Genomic DNA, 18,862 nt, shown 5'->3' with positions numbered 1-18,862 from the left:
CAGAAAACTAACCACTTTGACTTTGCTATTTCTCCTTTTTACACTACTACAAAAATGGGCAAAGAGACCCATCAAAAATAGCCTAAGAGACCCTCTTAGAGGAGGTCTCTAGATGGGGGGGTCTCTTTATAAAAGAGACCCCCTCATCTAGAGGAGGTCTGTTTGTTAAAAACAAGAGACCCATTATTTAAGAAAAGGGGTCTCTTATGTAAACAATACGAAAAATAAATTAGAAAGGGGAGAGACCCCTTATTAGAGATATAGGGTCTGTTTATAAAAAAAATTAGACCCCTTATTTAAGATAGGGGGTCTCTTTGAAAATTTTAATATTATTTTATTATGCAAATTTAGACCTCATATCTAACATAAAGGGTCTCTTTGTCATTTTTTAATATATAAAAAAAAGACCCATCACCTAAGATATGGGGTCTCTTTGCCAATTTTTTAAATAATTTTTTTTTCTTGAACACCAGAATCATTGCTTAAACGTAATAATACAAACCAACTTTAATAAAGCACCAACTATTAATATTTCACCAAAATCTTCTACAAATACGTTCATGGTCTATCGTGAACATAAATCCAACATTTTTACATATATATCAAAAAGTTGTACAATTACAAGAAATATATACAACTCCATATAGCCTTATTTTTGTTCTTGCTTTGCATCACACTAAAAACAAAAATAGCCTCATTGAAACCTTGCATCTTCATCGGTATGATATGCTAATCATTTCAAGGCCGGGACAACCACGAGCAATGCTTGTGATCCTTGAATCTGTAAGGTAGACATATGTAGAGGAATTAGTATATAAAGAAAAAAAACAAAAAACAAAACACAAGACATATGTGGAATAAACTACCATATAGAGACTGATTAATTTGTCGGAAAATAATGGGCAATTAACATATCCACAAGCTAGAATCTATTTGATTTGACTAATAAAAGTTGCATTGGAACTAATATCTATATTTATCCATGTTCTTTAAAGACAACTAGACATCATATACAGTCAATAGTCAATAGTCAATAGTCAATAGTATGAGATTTTGGTAGAGCCAGAACTTTGCTGAAACTTGCACTTAGTGGAAATCATAACCAGCTCCATACAGTTATTTAGCATAATTCAAGAAATGACATCAGGTTCAAGCACATTTGAAATAATCAAGATGCAAATTATTAAGCAAAGCAATAAAGCACCTGGCAGGTCACATCCCAGAGCACTGATCATGAATGATTTTGTTCCTAGCTTTAACAGGCACTCAGCAATATTTCTTGCTACACCTCCTAGCATAAATTCATTCTGCAGAGAAAAGGGGATGTGGTGTTCAGATATTTTAAATTCTGACAATGAGATACCTTAGGCAACAAATACATCAACAGACCCACTAGTCATCAACACTCCAAAATCCAGACACGCAGGAATCAATTGGCAAAGACATCAACTTTTTAGGAACAATTACAGAATCTCGAATGGACATCTTGAGAGGAACCTCCAAAACGTGAGCATATAGAATCTGGTGTCACTCTAAATTCAAAGATGGCAATAGATGATGTATATGATTCCCAGAAACTTGAGTTACAGGTGATCAAACCATAAGATCGGCGCATGATTGAACCTAGAATAGCTGAACAGACTACCAATTTCTTTATTACTATAACACTCAAACTCATTAAACCATTAGAGACTGACCAATTCAACGAGACAATTCCATTTGACTCAAGCTCGGCAAAATCCAGCATTTGCAGAACCGATAGCAATATGGAAATAGTAGACTGCAAATCAAACAAAGAAACTCACAAAATAAAACATCACTAATCACATAATAACAATAGTTCTTTCATTCACGCAATACTAATTTCGCAAAAGAAACACACAAAATCCACATTCTGCAAAGGAGTGGCAGAGAAACACAAACAATATTACTCCCCTTATTTTATCTCAAAAGTTAAATATCTCTTAATATGTGCAGAACAAAATTTACCACAGGATAGAAAAGGCTGAAAAGTGTAAGTGATGTAAGATTGAAAAAGAGATTATTACCTAACCAATCAAAAGCAATGACATGATAGTTCTTGGAAAGTATTGGAATAACTTTGCGATATGAGTAAGCCTGTTAAAATCATGCACTCGATCAATTACATATGGTTATTCAGAACTACAAGAGAAGATTCATCACGTAAAACAGAATGCAGCTGCAAGAAAATAAATTAAATGCCATATTTTGAGTGTTTGTGTTGAGAAATTATTCTAAATCAATGTAATTGACATAAAACACACCTGTGATGGGAAACCATGAATGAGCACGACTGAAGGATTATCAGTACTTCCACTTTCAACACAAAACCATCTATTGTACAGAATGATACGTGTATCACTCTTCAATTCCTGTAATTAATCACTGCAATTAATCACTCTTCAATTCCTGTAATAAGAAGAAGCTAGATAAGCTACTATAAAGCCTAACTTGTTAACATGGCCTTATATTTGATAATTGATGCAGTAATAAATTGATAAGAGGGATTCACCTGAAAATGTCATCAGAAGCTTGTGAACTGCTTCCCATTGTTAACCCAAATGTCGCAATGCTTCATATTCCGATTATTACCTAGATTGCCTTTACACCCACAAAAATTTTAACCAATCTGAAATCCTAATTCCCCTCAAATCCTCCCGAAGAACGATCCGTAAAAACCCTAATTTCACAAAACATAACCGTGCAAGTAAAAACCCCTAAATTCCGTGAAATCCAGAACAAATAAGAAAAAAATGCAACACAATTGCAACTAAATCAACATGAAGTTAATTCAAATGAAATGAACAAAACATCACAAAATCAGAGATTGAAACAAAAAAATTACAGGCCTGGAAAAGGTTCTTCCAGTTTGGATCTGCGAGAGTGTAGCTTGCTGAACTCTGGATGCTCGCTTCTAGGTTCTTTCAACTAATGAGGCGCCATTATCGCAGATTATTTTCTCAATAGGGTTTCTAGATTAGAGGGGCAGTGCGGAGGAGGAGATGGAAGGAAAAGCTCTTGGTTTAATTTTTTTTTTCAATGGAACAAGGTTGTTGGAAGATGAGAAAGAAGGAAATGAAAGAGACCCGGTATCAAATAAGGGTCTCCTGCTTTTCTCGTAAATTTGGCTTTGTGGGTCCAGGGTACACAAGAGACACGTTATCTAAACTAACGGGTCTCACATTTTCCCCTTCTGATTTTCAGCACGAAAAATGTGGGCCCTTTGATAAATTAGAGACCCGTTATCTAAAATAAGGGGTCTCTTGTTTTTTTCCATCTTATTTTTCGCAGATAAATTGTGGGTCATTTCAGTAATTAGAGACCTGTTACCTCTAATATTGGGTCTCTTATATTAAAGAGACCCGTTATCTCAACCAATGGGTCTTTTCTTAAGGGTCTCTTTGCCCATTTTTGTAGTAGTGTTATTTAACGAATCTCAATTATGGGACAGGATACGTTCTGTTCGATTTATGGATCGATTGCGACGGAACGCGTGAACAGTTTCGCAGCGAGAGGCTTAGGCTAAGGGTTGGAGTCAATACTCAGAATATAATTGTGTGTTGTTGTGTTTTTTCACGTCGAAATTAGGGGACTATTTATAGGGAAGAGTTCGTGGAAAGATAGAATTGCAGAGTTCTAATCCACAAAGAATTAGAAAAAAACACGTACCCAGGTACTTTCAGCGCCCAGGCCTGGGCGCCGATTCGGCGCCCAGAGCCAGGCGTTGAAAATAGGGTCTGGGCAGTTTTCTTTAGTCAGATTCAGATTCCTAAAATCCGTAGAGTTTGGGATTAATTCGAGTCTTTTAGCGCGTATCAATTTTATGACGGAATGTGAAGGAAATAATGCCCTTGGTCCAAGTATGCATTCTATGTTAAGTCTAATAAATGCGGTTCAGTATTAATTAACAAGTTAATAATTCAGTGAGATCAAGTGAGCTGAATGCCTAGCTAGAGGCCGCTTCAGTTCAAGTGGAATTAATGATATTAATCCACAGCTTACTCTTGACTGAACCCGTAGGGTCACACAAATAGTACGTAAACGGATCAAGTATTTAATGGCATTAGATACTCCATCTATGGATATTCGGAATCGACGGATCTTGGTTTCAGTGGGAGCTGAGATCGTCACAGGCAAGAAATGAATACTCCGGAAACGATGATATTGCCGGAAACGGAAGTATGGATCGTATCGGAAATATAAATATTATCCAAGTCGTAGATGTTGCCGGAAACGGAAACATGGTACGTATCGGAAAATATTATCGGAAATGGAAATATTACCAGAATCGGAAATATTGCCGGAAACGGAAATATTGTCAGAATCGGAAATATTATCGGAATCGGAAAATAATTCCGGAAACGGAAATATTGAATATTTGTTCGAAACGGAAATTGATTCCGGAATCGGAAATATTAAATATTGTTCGTATCGGAAATGAATTTCCGGAACCGGGAATTTAATCGGAATCGTATCGTACGAATTAGCATTGGACGAGGCCTGCCGGACGAAGGCCCAGCACGAAGTCGGGCCATCGCCCAGCAAGCCAAACGCGCGCCACAAGCCCAGCCAAGGCAGCGCCCAGGCCTACCGCAAGGCAGGCCCAGCGCGCGCCAAGGCCATGGCTGCGTGGGCCTCGCTGCGTGGGCTGCTGCTCGCACGCACGCGCATGGGCGGCCCTTGTGGCTGCAGTGTGTGTGTGAGTTTGTGTTCATGCATGATTCCTAAAACTATTAGAATTAGTATATGATTAAATTCCTATTCCTAAAAGGATAAATTAATTAATTAGAGTTCTTGTAGGATTCTAAGTTTAATTAATTCGTATCCTACTAGGATTCCAATTCCCTTTCCATAACTCTATAAATACGTGCCTAGGGTCACATATTTTCAGAGATTAATTGAAGTATTCAAAGTGAGTTTTGAGAGAAAAATTCAGCCATATTTCTTACCTAAGAGTGCCGAAAATTCTAGTACCTTAAGGGCGATTCTAGTTGGTCAATCTTAAGGCGGATCCGGACGTGCTGTGGACTATCTACGGAGGGACGACACTTGGAGTCCTAAAGACTTGTTCTTGTTCGGTTCGGGCGCAGCTAGGGAAGGCACGCAACAAAAGTATGCATCTAAATTATGCTATATGATTATGTGTAAATAATATGTATTCCTGGCTTAATGGTTGTTTCCGCATGATTTATGTATTATCATATGTATCATAACCTAACAGTGGTATCACGAGCCCCTTATTATTTTCATAATCTAAATTGCATGAACATGGTTAAATATTACAAATTTGCAAGAATTAAAAGGGGTGATTAATTTTCGTAATTGTTAATTAATTGCAAATTGCGTTTATTTAATTATACGTACGCAGTTTTTAGGCAGTTTCTTCGTTACTCATCCAAATCGAGTGATTTTTGTGTCAATTCCGCATGTAAAAGGCATTCTAAAATTTTGACAAAAAGAGTATTTTTCTGCCGAACCCAGAATTCTCAAATTCGAAGCCTAACTATGACTTTCCGAAGGTTTTAGTTTTTCGAATGCAAAATTTCGTAAATTTAAGATGTTAAATTAAATATTTGCGATTCTTGTTGATAAATCTTGAATTTTTGATTGACCTACTGTATATGTTTAACAAGTTTGAATGCCTAGCCTTGTTAATTATGCAATCTAATTTGTAATTATGATTAATTTGTTGAAAATTAGAATAATTTAGAATTAATTTGATTTTCATAATTAATTATAATTTAATTAGAAACCTATGATTAAAAACCACCATAAAAATTGTAAATTTATGATAAATTTTTAATTTTTATGACCTAGGCTTGAATCCTTAATAATCGGAAATCAATTTAATAATAAATTTTCGATTTTTCGCCCTAAAATTATGAAATTAATCTTATTTATTAATTTGTAATTAATTTTAAATATAAATTTTAAATTTTTTATGCGATTCGTTCATATAACTTGCACGCACAAAGCAATGGACGCTTCGTGTTACCCTTAAGGGGTGTTGTATAGTGCGGGCATGCGACGACGAGCAAGGGAGCTCGTCGCCCGTGCGGCACGAATGCAATGAGCAAGGCATGGTGCACGAGCACAAGGCAGCAGCCCCGCCTTGTGTCGTGGGCCACGAGCTATGAACAAATGGGCATGGGCGAAAGGCAAGCCAAGGTAGTCGCGTGTGGGCAGCAAGCGAGCTGCGCCACGACGCGCACTGCCTCGCGCAAGCGCGCGCAGCCTCGCGCGCAGCGAGCGCAAGCTCGCGTGCCACGAGCGCTGCGCCCAGCGATTGATCGCGTGCAATTGCTCGCGCGCACAGCGGGCGATGGCTCGCGCGCACAGCGAGCAAAGGCTCGCGCGCACAGCGAGCGATGGAGCGCGCGCAGCGTGCACTGGCGAGCGCGCACAACGAGCGATGGCTCGCGTGCGTCGAGCGCTGGCGCGCACGCAGCAAGCACCACAGCGTGCGATGGCTTGCGATGGAGATGCAGCAGCTATGCGACGAGCGCATGGGCTGCGCGCACATGGCCAGCGATGGCCGTGTGCGTGCGGCCCATGGGCGTGCGATGCGTAGGGTGTTTGCGTTGCGATTAGATCGTTTTGAATGTTTAATTTGAAATTTTTCAGTTGACGTAATTTTAATTAATTTTAAAATTAATAATTTAAATTATTTTCTTGGATTTTGATTTTGAATATTGTAATTATAATAAATTTTATTTATTCTAATTATTTTACTAAAATTAAAATCATGAATTAATTTAAATACGACTGAAATTAAATTAAACTTTTGGATTCAATTATAAATTTATATGAGCTTTAAATTTTAATTAAATTTGTATGTTTCCGGTTAGACTAGAAATACATTTTTATGTTTAAAATTAGTAAAGCATATGAATTTATTGGTTTAAGTGGGAGCCCTTTTAGTCATAAACTCTTGATTAGGTCTACAAATCCTTAAGGTTAAAACAACTTGATTAGAATTAATAAGGACTGAATAATTGGTAGATTATTGGTGCCCTTGATTAATTGCTGCAAATGTTTACGTGATGCATAATGTGTTTTACTAACCAGCTATGTGGGCCATTCATGATAATGAATGGGTGAATGGTATATATTGTATATGTACTGTTTTGCAGGTTATGAAGTGACTAGTATGGCCCAAATAGGATAGAAAATATGGTCTGCGTACCATTAATTTGAATGTAATTGGTCTAAAGTACCAAAGTTGTTTTTCAATTCAAATATGGTCTGCGTACCATCAAATAGTTGTAATTAGTTATAGCTTATCCTATTTGAAGAAAATGGTGCCTCCCACGGAGATTTTCAAGACGGACTTTGAAGTCAAAGCTTCAAGATGAAGTCGGGCCATACTAGATCACATTTATCTTATGCATGTTTTAAGTTATTTATTGCTTTTAAATATGTCTTAAAATGCATGAGATCAAAAGCTTGATTATGTTGCATGATTAAGGATTTTAGTTCACTTAAAATCTAACCAACATAGTAAGAGCCTTAAGTTCCAAACTTAAAAATTGAGTTAAAAGGTGCCATGCCAAAATATACACTTGCTTGGATATCCTTTACATCAATCTAGTAATAGTTTTTCGCTCAGCGAGGTGTTACTTATTGGTCCTAAAGGGGCAAGGTACACAAATAATTGTGAGTACATGTTAGTTTTGGTGAAACTCAACGATATAAGTAAGGAGTCCTTTTATGTCGTGGCAAAATCGATAGGTTTACCTAATAAGTTCTTAGACGTACCTATCAACCAAGAGTAGTTTCTAGACTATTAGCAAAAGGCTTTTGCTTACCTAAAATGTTTTAGAATTGAGTCGACAAACTGTGCTTAATTCTTCAATGGTTTTAGGGTCTTGGAATCATTTTATTCACACCTGCCGGAACAATAAAATTGAATAAAATGCTAATAACTTGTTTGAATTGCATGGTTGCTTTAATTTCAAGTTATTATTCATGATAAATGTTTAGACTTTGCATGCTTCAATGTATGTTTTAATTATTGTTTATAATTAAATATCTTGCACTGCAATAAATCCTTTTAGAAAGGTAACAGTAAATTTCCTCGATTGGTAGTGAATCCAAGAACGATTCACGGAAAATAGAGAAAGTGAGCAATTTAAAATGTACGTTTCTTATATCGACTTTTATGGTTGTTTTCGAATATCAAAATCGAATGGCAAACCAATTGGTGCTTGTGAATTCAAAATACACTGTAGTTTTGAGATCATAAAGCATTGAGCTTAAACGCTCAGCTTTACCAATGGTTAACAACCTAATATCTTTGTCCATTTAATTCTCGAATGAGTCTAGTCCCTAGACATTCGAATAGATCGATGCTTAGAGAACTTTAGAAGCTTCTGGTAAGATCATCTAGTTGAAACTTAATATTCAACATAAATTAAATGTTAAGAACCTTGTTGGGGTGACATTGGACATGTCTAACAAAGTATAAAAGTCAACACTAAAGAATTCAATTCTTAAGACTATAAGAAAGGGTACAAGAAATAGGAAAACGAGGAACAAATGAAAGGAATTTACGATTCCGTTTCTACCTATAAGTTTATGTTTAAAGAGAAGTGACCTAGCAATCAAACTTCCTTGGTATCATATACCGCTTGAGGTTCTTACTTCGGTAAAAACTCAAACAATGGAAGCTAGGCTACACTAATGACCTACAAGTGGGAAATTAAGCATGGCAATGCTACATTAGTTGTAGGGTCATCTAGTTTGTTTTAAGTCCTTTCAAAGGCTGGAACTTAATGGCTATTTTGTTCCATAATCAGCATACCTAAATTTCTGTTTTTCAAACACAGAAAGACTCACATTCAAGAAAAACAAAAACAATGTTTGTTTGTTTATTTGAGTGAAATGGTCAATTACGGGTTGAGTCAATATGCTTGATTAAAACAAACAACTCTTTAACAATAAAAACTTTACTAGGTTCAAATCAAACCCTTGATTTGAGTTCCACTAATCTTTGGCATTGTTGCTTAGACCATATCAACAAATTAACATTCAAAAGCTCTATTTTGATGGACTTTTGAAAGTTGGTTGATTTCTAGATCAACTTAAGACAAGCTAGTCTTACTTGTTGAAAGTAACAAAAGATATGAACTATTGTTAGAACGCCTAGACGATAGAGTTCAAAGCTAAAGAAAGATTTTATGAATTTATTATTTCACATGGATTTGAGTGAATATAGGTTTATTGACTCAAATGTGATATAAGTTGAATCTGTTTGGATAGTTCCAAGATTCAGAAGTATAAAATCCACTTGGCAAGAAATCATAAAGATCTAGGTTAGATCATGTTGATGATTACTTGAGACCAAATATGATCATCAATGATTGTGTGTTGTAATTTCACAATCTAGGTCCATAAGATATGGCATATCGTAGTTGGAATGATCGAAGTCAATTAGTACTTGATTCGATCAATGATGAATCATAAAGACTTTTCCTATAATTTCTAAAACAAAATGCTCAACTACCACAAAAGTAAACCAAATTCGTCAAAGCTATTGAAAAGTAATTTCAGAATATCTTTTCATAATATATCTAAAGAGTTCCTAAACTCAGTGGGAGCTTAGTGTTTGTTATTCAACAAACTAAGGCCCAAGTATAGATATATGTTTCATTGTGATTTATTCAAATGAGACACAAGGGTATTGTTTCTACCACGAATTTTTGAGAACATAATGTTTGTTTGCTCGAAATAATGTCCTTTTGGAGATTCGTTTCCAAAATGACAAGTGGGAGAAAATAGACCTCGAAAGTTTTTGAGGCGAACAACAAACATAAACGGACATTCCGGAGGCTTTTCGAAGTGCTTCAGAAAATCCGAACTTATTCTTTAAGGACTTTAGAAGTGGCTTTAAAGAATAGACATCTCTTAGAAACTTTACAAGTGCTTCAAGGAGAATAGAATATTCAAGGACTTTCAAGTGGCTATTGATATTCTATTGTTTGATGTTCTATACCCAAGTAGGCATAGAATTCAAGTCACTGAAACTATGAGATTCTTCTATTAGATAGTGAAGAAACATAGAGATCAGGTCAATGAAACTATGAGATTCTTCTATTAAATAGTGAAGAAACCTACAACTTGCAGTCAAACTATTATCATGTAGATTAATGAGTTTGTGACTTATAAGAAAGCTATGACGAAACCCAGATTCCCTAAAATGGTTAGAGGCCATATATAGACTCAATTGTTTTAAATGGTTAGAGGCCATATATAGACTATATGTTTAAATGGTTAGAGGCCATAAAACATACTCAATGTTTTGATGACAAAATTGTAATTTTGTTGATTTGCAAGAATAGTTTCACACCTATTGGTTGCAAGTTTGTTTTAAGGATAAAAACCATCAAACATGGAATTGTGTTCACACACAAACCTAGATTAGTTGCTAAAGGTTACAAGCAAATTCATGGCATGGATTGTGTTGAAACCTCATGCAAAATCGCAATGCTTAAGTCTATAATTCAAGCAATGATTGCATATTGGTACATATGGCAATTGGATGACAAAACGTATTCCTCAATCAAATGTTGGAATATAATATGCACATGGTATGTCATAGAATTTGTGGATCCAAATAAATGCTTGAAAAGGAAAGCTAGCTTATAAAATCTAAGTACAGATTTAAGCAAGCAATTGGGAATTGGAACTGTATTTTAAGTGAAGCTAATAAGCATTTTAGTTTCATAAAATGTACATGATTCTTATAGATATATAAGAAGTTTAGTGGGAGTACTTAAAACTTAATTGGTCCTATGTGTATCACACACATATCTCTCTATTGTAAAATAACATTCAAATGCTAATGACTTAGATTTGAGATTATTCATCAATGATGGACCATGGCGAAACTTAGTACATACTGGGTATTAAGATCTATTTACAAAGATCTTATGATATTGTTTTGGATTAAGTAATGGCATTTACTAAGTCAAACACGAAAGTCTCCATTGGAGATATTCGACCCATGTGAATAAATCTAAGTAAAGAATGTTTGAACTATGTATAAGCATTTACTAAGTTAAACATCAAAGAGTCTAAATGAGATTCTTAACCTATATTATATGTCAAAGAATTTAGCTGAATTTAGTATCTACTGAAACTAGATAAGCTAAAGTTACATGAATAGAATTCAATTGGGAATTTTTCTGCAAAAGAATTTATCATGTATGATATAATATGAGGATCGCCAAAAACGTATCGTATGACTTTAGGCATGACGAACATATACCAATCTCTATTGATCTAAGTGAAGATCAACTAGATTGAGATCAAGAATACTTATGGTACTTGAAAAGGTACATAGGAATAGTTCTTGATTCAAGGAAATAAGGATATGCTAAATATTGATGCTACACGCGTAAACACTGGCAAAGGATCAAGCAAGACCCTTTGGAGTTAACCATTGATAAGGACGAGCTATAGAGCATCGTGTTTTGAAAATGACAACATGGGTTGGAGACCATGAGTTGTTGCGTGGGAAATTAAGATAATAATTTCTATGTTCTAAGATATAGTTGGAGAGTCTTCCACATATCTATGAACTGCTTGGATAGGTAAATCCAAACAAAGCATCACTAGCAACCTATACAGTTGAAGTAAAAGTAATTATTGCCTAAGAAGCAATAAAACAGGGTTGTTTAAAGTTCTTCACTGAACTTGGGTAGATCACCTATCTGCTGGCTTGATGGTTCTTCATTGAAAAATGCGTAGAACCACTCTTGAAGCAAGAAAAACGTCTGCTAACTTGATGGTTCTTCATTGCAAAATGAGTAAAACCACCATCGAAGTAAGAAAGACTAGATCACATAATAAACAAACTCGAAAAGATCTTATCATCATTTCTCGAAGAACATTCGATGAAAAGGATATTAAGATTGGCAAAGCATGATAACTAAACCTATGCAACAAGTGAGAAGCAACACTCACGTTGTAGCACTGGAAATCAAGCATAGCTTTGAATTCCATGAATTGTTTTAGAAGATGGGTTTGAGGCCCATGGTTATAAAACATTGGGGTTGAACATTTATCATATATGAAATGTATTTTCATATTCCATTTAATCTTGGTTTAGTATTAAATGATGAGTCCCTTCAAATTTGACGATATATTCAAGATAGACTGTCAGGACCAGTCCTGTGACTAAGAAATGTCTATCAAGTGAACTTGAATGTCAAAGGTTGAAAATGGTCCCTAGTCGGAGTTTTCTATAAAATTGGACGCATAGAAAACGTTAGACGATTAGAATGCAAGATGACTAGTAGTTCTGTTTCTTGAACTATGTGGACATGGCAATGTCATCATCATTTGCATAGATACTTACTTTGGGAAGACTAGTATCGGACAAGACCTATGAAACTTTACTGTAAGAGATGAAAATCTGTCATAAGTAAATTTCATTAAATTATTAGACACTAAATCCTCAATACCTGAGTGATTTGAGATTACTTGTTTGAGAACTGGTTGCTTTGACGTTGACCAACCGTCGCACCGTAAAAGGAGGCTATAAAGGCAACGCTCAGGTAATCACCTATCAAACGAAGTCTAATCTCAAGATCGCAAGATTGGGATTGTCCTCCCATAAATCGGGATGAGATGCTTAAAAGTTGTACAAGGCCACTCGGAGAGCTAGAAACTGTGAAATGCATGGCCGTGCTCGGATGAATCATAGGCTATGATTATCTGTTTATTTGATCAGTTGAACTCTGAAACCGAGGAACACCTCTGGACATAATAAGGATGACAACTCTTACCTTATGTTCAAGAGCAAGCATCGAGCGACAAAGGAATTAGGAAATGCACACTTGTCCCTAAGGACAAGTGGGAGACTGAGGGAAATAATGCCCTTGGTCCAAGTATGCATTCTATGTTAAGTCTAATAAATGCGGTTCAGTATTAATTAACAAGTTAATAATTCAGTGAGATCAAGTGAGCTGAATGCCTAGCTAGAGGCCGCTTCAGTTCAAGTGGAATTAATGATATTAATCCACAGCTTACTCTTGACTGAACCCGTAGGGTCACACAAATAGTACGTAAACGGATCAAGTATTTAATGGCATTAGATACTCCATCTATGGATATTCGGAATCGACGGATCTTGGTTTCAGTGGGAGCTGAGATCGTCACAGGCAAGAAATGAATACTCCGGAAACGATGATATTGCCGGAAACGGAAATATGGATCGTATCGGAAATATAAATATTATCCAAGTCGTAGATGTTGCCGGAAACGGAAACATGGTACGTATCGGAAAATATTATCGGAAATGGAAATATTACCAGAATCGGAAATATTGCCGGAAACGGAAATATTGTCAGAATCGGAAATATTATCGGAATCGGAAAATAATTCCGGAAACGGAAATATTGAATATTTGTTCGAAACGGAAATTGATTCCGGAATCGGAAATATTAAATATTGTTCGTATCGGAAATGAATTTCCGGAACCGGGAATTTAATCGGAATCGTATCGTACGAATTAGCATCGGACGAGGCCTGCCGGACAAAGGCCCAGCACGAAGTCGGGCCATCGCCCAGCAAGCCAAACGCGCGCCACAAGCCCAGCCAAGGCAGCGCCCAGGCCTACCGCAAGGCAGGCCCAGCGCGCGCCAAGGCCATGGCTGCGTGGGCCTCGCTGCGTGGGCTGCTGCTCGCACGCACGCGCATGGGCGGCCCTTGTGGCTGCCGTGTGTGTGTGAGTTTGTGTTCATGCATGATTCCTAAAACTATTAGAATTAGTATATGATTAAATTCCTATTCCTAAAAGGATAAATTAATTAATTAGAGTTCTTGTAGGATTCTAAGTTTAATTAATTCGTATCCTACTAGGATTCCAATTCCCTTTCCATAACTCTATAAATACGTGCCTAGGGTCACATATTTTCAGAGATTAATTGAAGTATTCAAAGTGAGTTTTGAGAGAAAAATTCAGCCATATTTCTTACCTAAGAGTGCCGAAAATACTATTTTTAGCAGGTTTCCATAAATAGCAGGTTTCGGGTGAAATGAAATGGGGAATCGAGATTCGTTTATTTTATAGGAGATACGTTGTCAAGTGGAGATTTATGCTTTCATCATCGAACCTTTCCCTTGCGGGAACAGGGACAAAAGTAGGTGTCTACAGCATCCATGAGTCTTGAACTTCAGAAAACGTTCATTAACTCGGATGCTTACCAAATCATCTCGGAGTTGAAGAACATGTTTCAGGACCAAGCCAGAATCGAAAGATTCGAGACTCAGAGGTTGATCCTTGAGACTAAGCTCAAGAAAGGAGAACCAGTGAGCCCACATGTTCTTAAAATGATTGGACTCTTTGAGAACATGAGAGCTCTAGATTCTGACGTCTCAAATGAAATGGCTATTGACATCATTCTCCATTCGCTTCATAATGGCTAAGATCAGTTCAAGTTGAATTACAACATGAACAGCATGGAGAAATCTCTTACTGAGCTTCACGGTATGCTGAAAACCGCTGAAAAGATGCTCAAGCAAGAGAACAAGCACGATATGCTTATGGTGCGTAAGGGCGAGAACTTCAAGAAATCAGGCAAGAATAAGGGCAAGAAGGGTAAGGGCAAGGCTTCGCCCTCATCCAAGTCCAACGGCGCCAGTTCTGGTAAACAGAAAAGGGCGACTCGTTCTCCTGCCGACTCTGAATTCTTCTACTGCAAGAAGAAGGGGCATTGGAAGAGGGATTGCTTGAAGAAGAAGGAAGATGAAGAACGGGAACGTTGCTTCTACTTCAGGTATGTATGTTATACATTGTAATCTTACTAATTCTACTTCTTGGGTATTAGATACTGGTTGTGGCTCACACTTATGTTCCAATTCACAGGGACTAAGGAGAAGTAGAAAGCTTGATAAAGGCGAGATGGATCTACGCGTGGGAAATGGAGCACGGATTGCTGCATTAGCCGTAGGATCTTATTTTATTTCTTTGCCTAGTGGGTTTGTTTTGGAACTAGAAAACTGTTACTATGTTCCTAGTATCACCAGAAACATTATTTCCGTTTCAAGTTTGGATTCTAAAGGTTTTAGTTTTCAATTTAAAGATAATAGTTGTTCTTTTTCTTTGAATGGAATGTTTTATGGTTCAGCACAACAAGAAAACGGTCTTTATGTGCTAGATACGAGCAAACACATTTATAACATAAATACCAAAAAGGCTAAAACTGGTGATTCGGATCTCACATTTCTGTGGCATTGTCGATTAGGCCATATAAACATAAAGCGCATGGAATTACTTCAACGGAAAGGAATTCTAGAATCATTCGACTTAGAGAAGATTGATCAATGCGAATCTTGTTTACTTGGCAAAATGAAAAAGAAACCTTTCTCAAAGGTGGGAGAAAGAGCAAGCGAACTACTAGGGCTAATACATACGGACGTATGTGGGCCTATGAGTACGAAAGCTAGAGGTAAGTTCAGCTATTTCATAACGTTTACGGACGACTTCAGTAGATATGGCTATATTTACTTAATGAAGCACAAGTCTGAATCGTTTGAGAAATTCCGAGAATTTCAAAATGAAGTAGAGAATCAACATGGCAAGAAAATCAAAGCTCTAAGATCGGATCGAGGAGGTGAATATCTTAGCCACGAGTTTGATGACCATCTAAAAGAATGCGGTATTCTTTCTGAATTAACTGCTCCGGGGACACCTCAATGAAATGGAGTGTCGGAACGGAGAAACAGGACCTTACTCGATATGGTCAGGTCAATGATGGGTCAGGCCGAACTTCCTTTACAGTTCTGGGGACATGCGTTGCAAACTGCAGCACTCACACTGAATCGTGATCCGTCAAAAGCTGTTGAAAAGACTCCATACGAATTATGGACTGGGAAACTTCCAAAGTTGTCTTTTCTGAAGATTTGGGGTTGCGAAGCATATGTCAAGCGATTAATTTCGGACAAGCTACAACCCAAATCTGACAAATGTTTCTTCGTTGGGTATCCAAAAGAAACTGTGGGGTATTATTTCTACAACAAGTTAGACAACAAGGTATTCGTTGCTCGTGACGGTGTCTTTTTGGAAAGAAATCATATTTCCAAATTGACAAGTGGGAGAATAATAGACCTCGAAGAGATTCGAGACGAACAACGAACTCAGAACTCTTTAGAAGCAGGTCAAGTTGATGAACCTCCAAGGTCTTTAGAAGAGCCAGTGGGAGTAGTTCCTCAAAACGTTGTTGCCCCTCGTAGGTCAAATAGAACTATTTTTCAGCCGGACAGATGGACAAGCGTCCTCTTGACTGAAAACCTAGACGTTCTCATATTGGATAGTGATGAACCTTTGACTTACAAGCAAGCTATGACGAGCCCAAGCTCCATTAAATGGTTAGAGGACATGCAATCTGAAATAGACTCCATGTCTGAAAATCAAGTCTGGGATTTGGTTGATTTGCCGGATGGGTTCACACCTATCGGATGCAAATGGGTCTTCAAGTTGAAGAAAGACAAAGATGGAATTGTATACATATACAAGGATAGATTGGTAGAAAAAGGTTACAGGCAAGTTCACGGCGTTGACTACGATGAAACCTTTTCTCCAGTCGCGATGCTTAAGTCTATTCGGATAATCCTTGCGATTGCCGCTTTTCATGACTATGAAATATGGCAAATGGATGTCAAAACTGCCTTCTTGAACGGTGTTCTTGAAGAGACTGTGTTCATGAAACAGCCGGAGGGTTTTGTCGATCAAAAGAACCAAGGAAAGGTATGCAAGCTTAAGAAGTCCATCTACGGACTAAAGCAGGCATCAAGGAGTTGGAATAAACGATTTGATGAAGCAGTCAATAAGTTTGGCTTCATCAAGAATCAGGACAAATCTTATGTATACAAGAAGGTCAGTGGGAGTAAAATTGCATTCCTAGTTTTGTATGTTGATGACATACTGCTTATTGGAAACGACATTCCTATGTTGGAGTCTGTAAAGACTTGGCTCGGGAAGTGTTTCTCAATGAAGGACTTAGGAGAGGCACAGTACATATTGGGCACCAAGATCTATAGGGATAGATCTAAGAGGATGATTGGACTAAGCCAAAGCACTTACATTGACAAAGTGCTAGCTAGGTTCAATATGATGGAAGCCAAGAGAGGCCATCTACCCATGTCACATGGCGTATATCTAAGCAAGAATCAGTGTCCCAAAACATCTGATGAGCGTAGAAAGATGAGTGGAATTCCATATGCTTCGGCTATTGGATCCATCATGTATGCTATGATTTGTACAAGGCTGGATGTTTCGTTCGCACTTAGTGCAACGAGCAGGTACCAGTCAAAACCAGGTGAGGCGCATTGGACTGCTGCCAAGAACATCCTAAAGTACCTGAAAAGGACTAAGGATCAGTTTCTGGTTTATGGTGGTACAGATGAGTTGATTGTTAAGGGCTATACGGACGCAAGCTTTCAAACCGACAGAGATGATTTCAGATCACAGTATGGGTTTGTGTTCTGCCTCAACGGCGGAGCAGTAAGCTGGAAAAGTGCTAAGCAAAGCACTATTGCGGATTCTACAACTGAAGCCGAGTACATTGCTGCCTCAGAAGCAGCAAAGGAAGCTGTTTGGATTCAGAAGTTCATCGAAGAACTTGGTGTTGTCCCCTCCATTAAAGGGCCAGTGTCTTTGTATTGCGAAAATAGCGGAGCCATTGCCCAGGCAAAGGAGCCTAGGAGCCACCAGAAGTCCAAGCACGTACTGCGGCGATTTCACATACTTCGAGAGATCGTTGAAAGAAAGGAAATCGAGATTTGCAAGGTTGGAACTGACGACAACGTCGCGGATCCATTGACTAAACCGTTGCCACAAGTGAAACACAACACACATGTAGCAACCATGGGAATCAAGCATGTTGGAGAATGGCTTTGATTTTCTAAGTATTGTTTTAGAACATCTGTTAGATCTATGTTTAAAACAATTGGTTTAACCATTTCATATTTATGAAATTTATTTATTTCATATTCATTTAATTATGGTTTAGAATTAAATGATAAGTCCATGTGATTCAAATCATTCAAATGGGATGTCAAGATGGATTCTTTGACAAAGAAACACCCATAAGTGAACTTGAATATTGAAGTCACAAAGGATCCCTAATCCAGGTCATTGAAAGGTGGACGACCAATGACTAATGAAGATTAGATTGCAAGTAGATTACTTAGTTCTTTCTCTTGAACTAGAGTGACTGGATGTCAGAATCTTTTGCATAGATACTTATTGGATCTTGTATCGGATTGACCATGAGAACGCTTTAAGAGATTAAAGTTATGTCATAGGTAGTTCTCATTAATGGTGATTAGAAACCGTTCCTCAGAACATGAGCGATTATGTCTGCTTGTTTGAGAATTAGTTCGCTTTGATACTAGCTAAACGTCGCACCGTAAAAGGAGGCTATAAAAGCAGTTATTGGGCGTACTATGAATCAAAGTGAGTGTTCATAGATTGCAAGAATGGATTATCCTCCTATCTTTGATAGGATATGGTGTTGTTGTGTAACAAGGCCTCTCGGAGAGTTAGATACTGTAAAATGCATGGCCGTGCTCAGAATGGTTAGGCTTAACCTTCTGCAAAAGTTTGACAGTGGAACTCTGTAATCCGAGAAACACTTCTGGACCTAATAAGGATGGCTTGGATCTTACCTTATGTTCAGTAAGTAACACTAAGCGACAAAGGAATGTGGATGCATACTTGTCTGAATGACAAGTGGGAGATTGAAGGAAATATGTCCTTCACCCAAGGTGCATTAAGTCTAATACCAAGGTTCAGATTAATTGCGAACAATTAATTCAGTGAGATCAAGTGATC

At 37.4% G+C, this 18,862-nt stretch overlaps 1 long non-coding RNA gene across 2 annotated transcripts; it reads right to left on the bottom strand.

Annotated features, from left to right (window-relative positions):
* Nucleotides 1–506: 506 nt before the first annotated feature.
* On the bottom strand, nucleotides 507–3,009 carry LOC130469354 (uncharacterized). 2 transcript variants are annotated; one of them, XR_008929845.1, is made up of 6 exons: nucleotides 2,534–3,009; nucleotides 2,286–2,430; nucleotides 2,049–2,118; nucleotides 1,698–1,780; nucleotides 1,205–1,307; nucleotides 507–781 (listed from the first exon to the last, which is right to left on the bottom strand). It is a non-coding gene; the product is annotated as an uncharacterized lncRNA (long non-coding RNA). The 2 variants fall into 2 exon arrangements; XR_008929844.1 differs by lacking the exon at nucleotides 1,698–1,780.
* Between the last annotated feature and the right edge of the window lie 15,853 nt (nucleotides 3,010–18,862).

The sequence above is a fragment of the Spinacia oleracea genome, chromosome 3, assembly GCF_020520425.1.
Source record: "Spinacia oleracea cultivar Varoflay chromosome 3, BTI_SOV_V1, whole genome shotgun sequence".
NCBI lineage: Eukaryota > Viridiplantae > Streptophyta > Magnoliopsida > Caryophyllales > Amaranthaceae > Spinacia > Spinacia oleracea.
The sequence above is the reverse complement of the archived record's forward strand: the minus strand, read 5'-3'. Positions and strand labels throughout refer to the sequence as shown.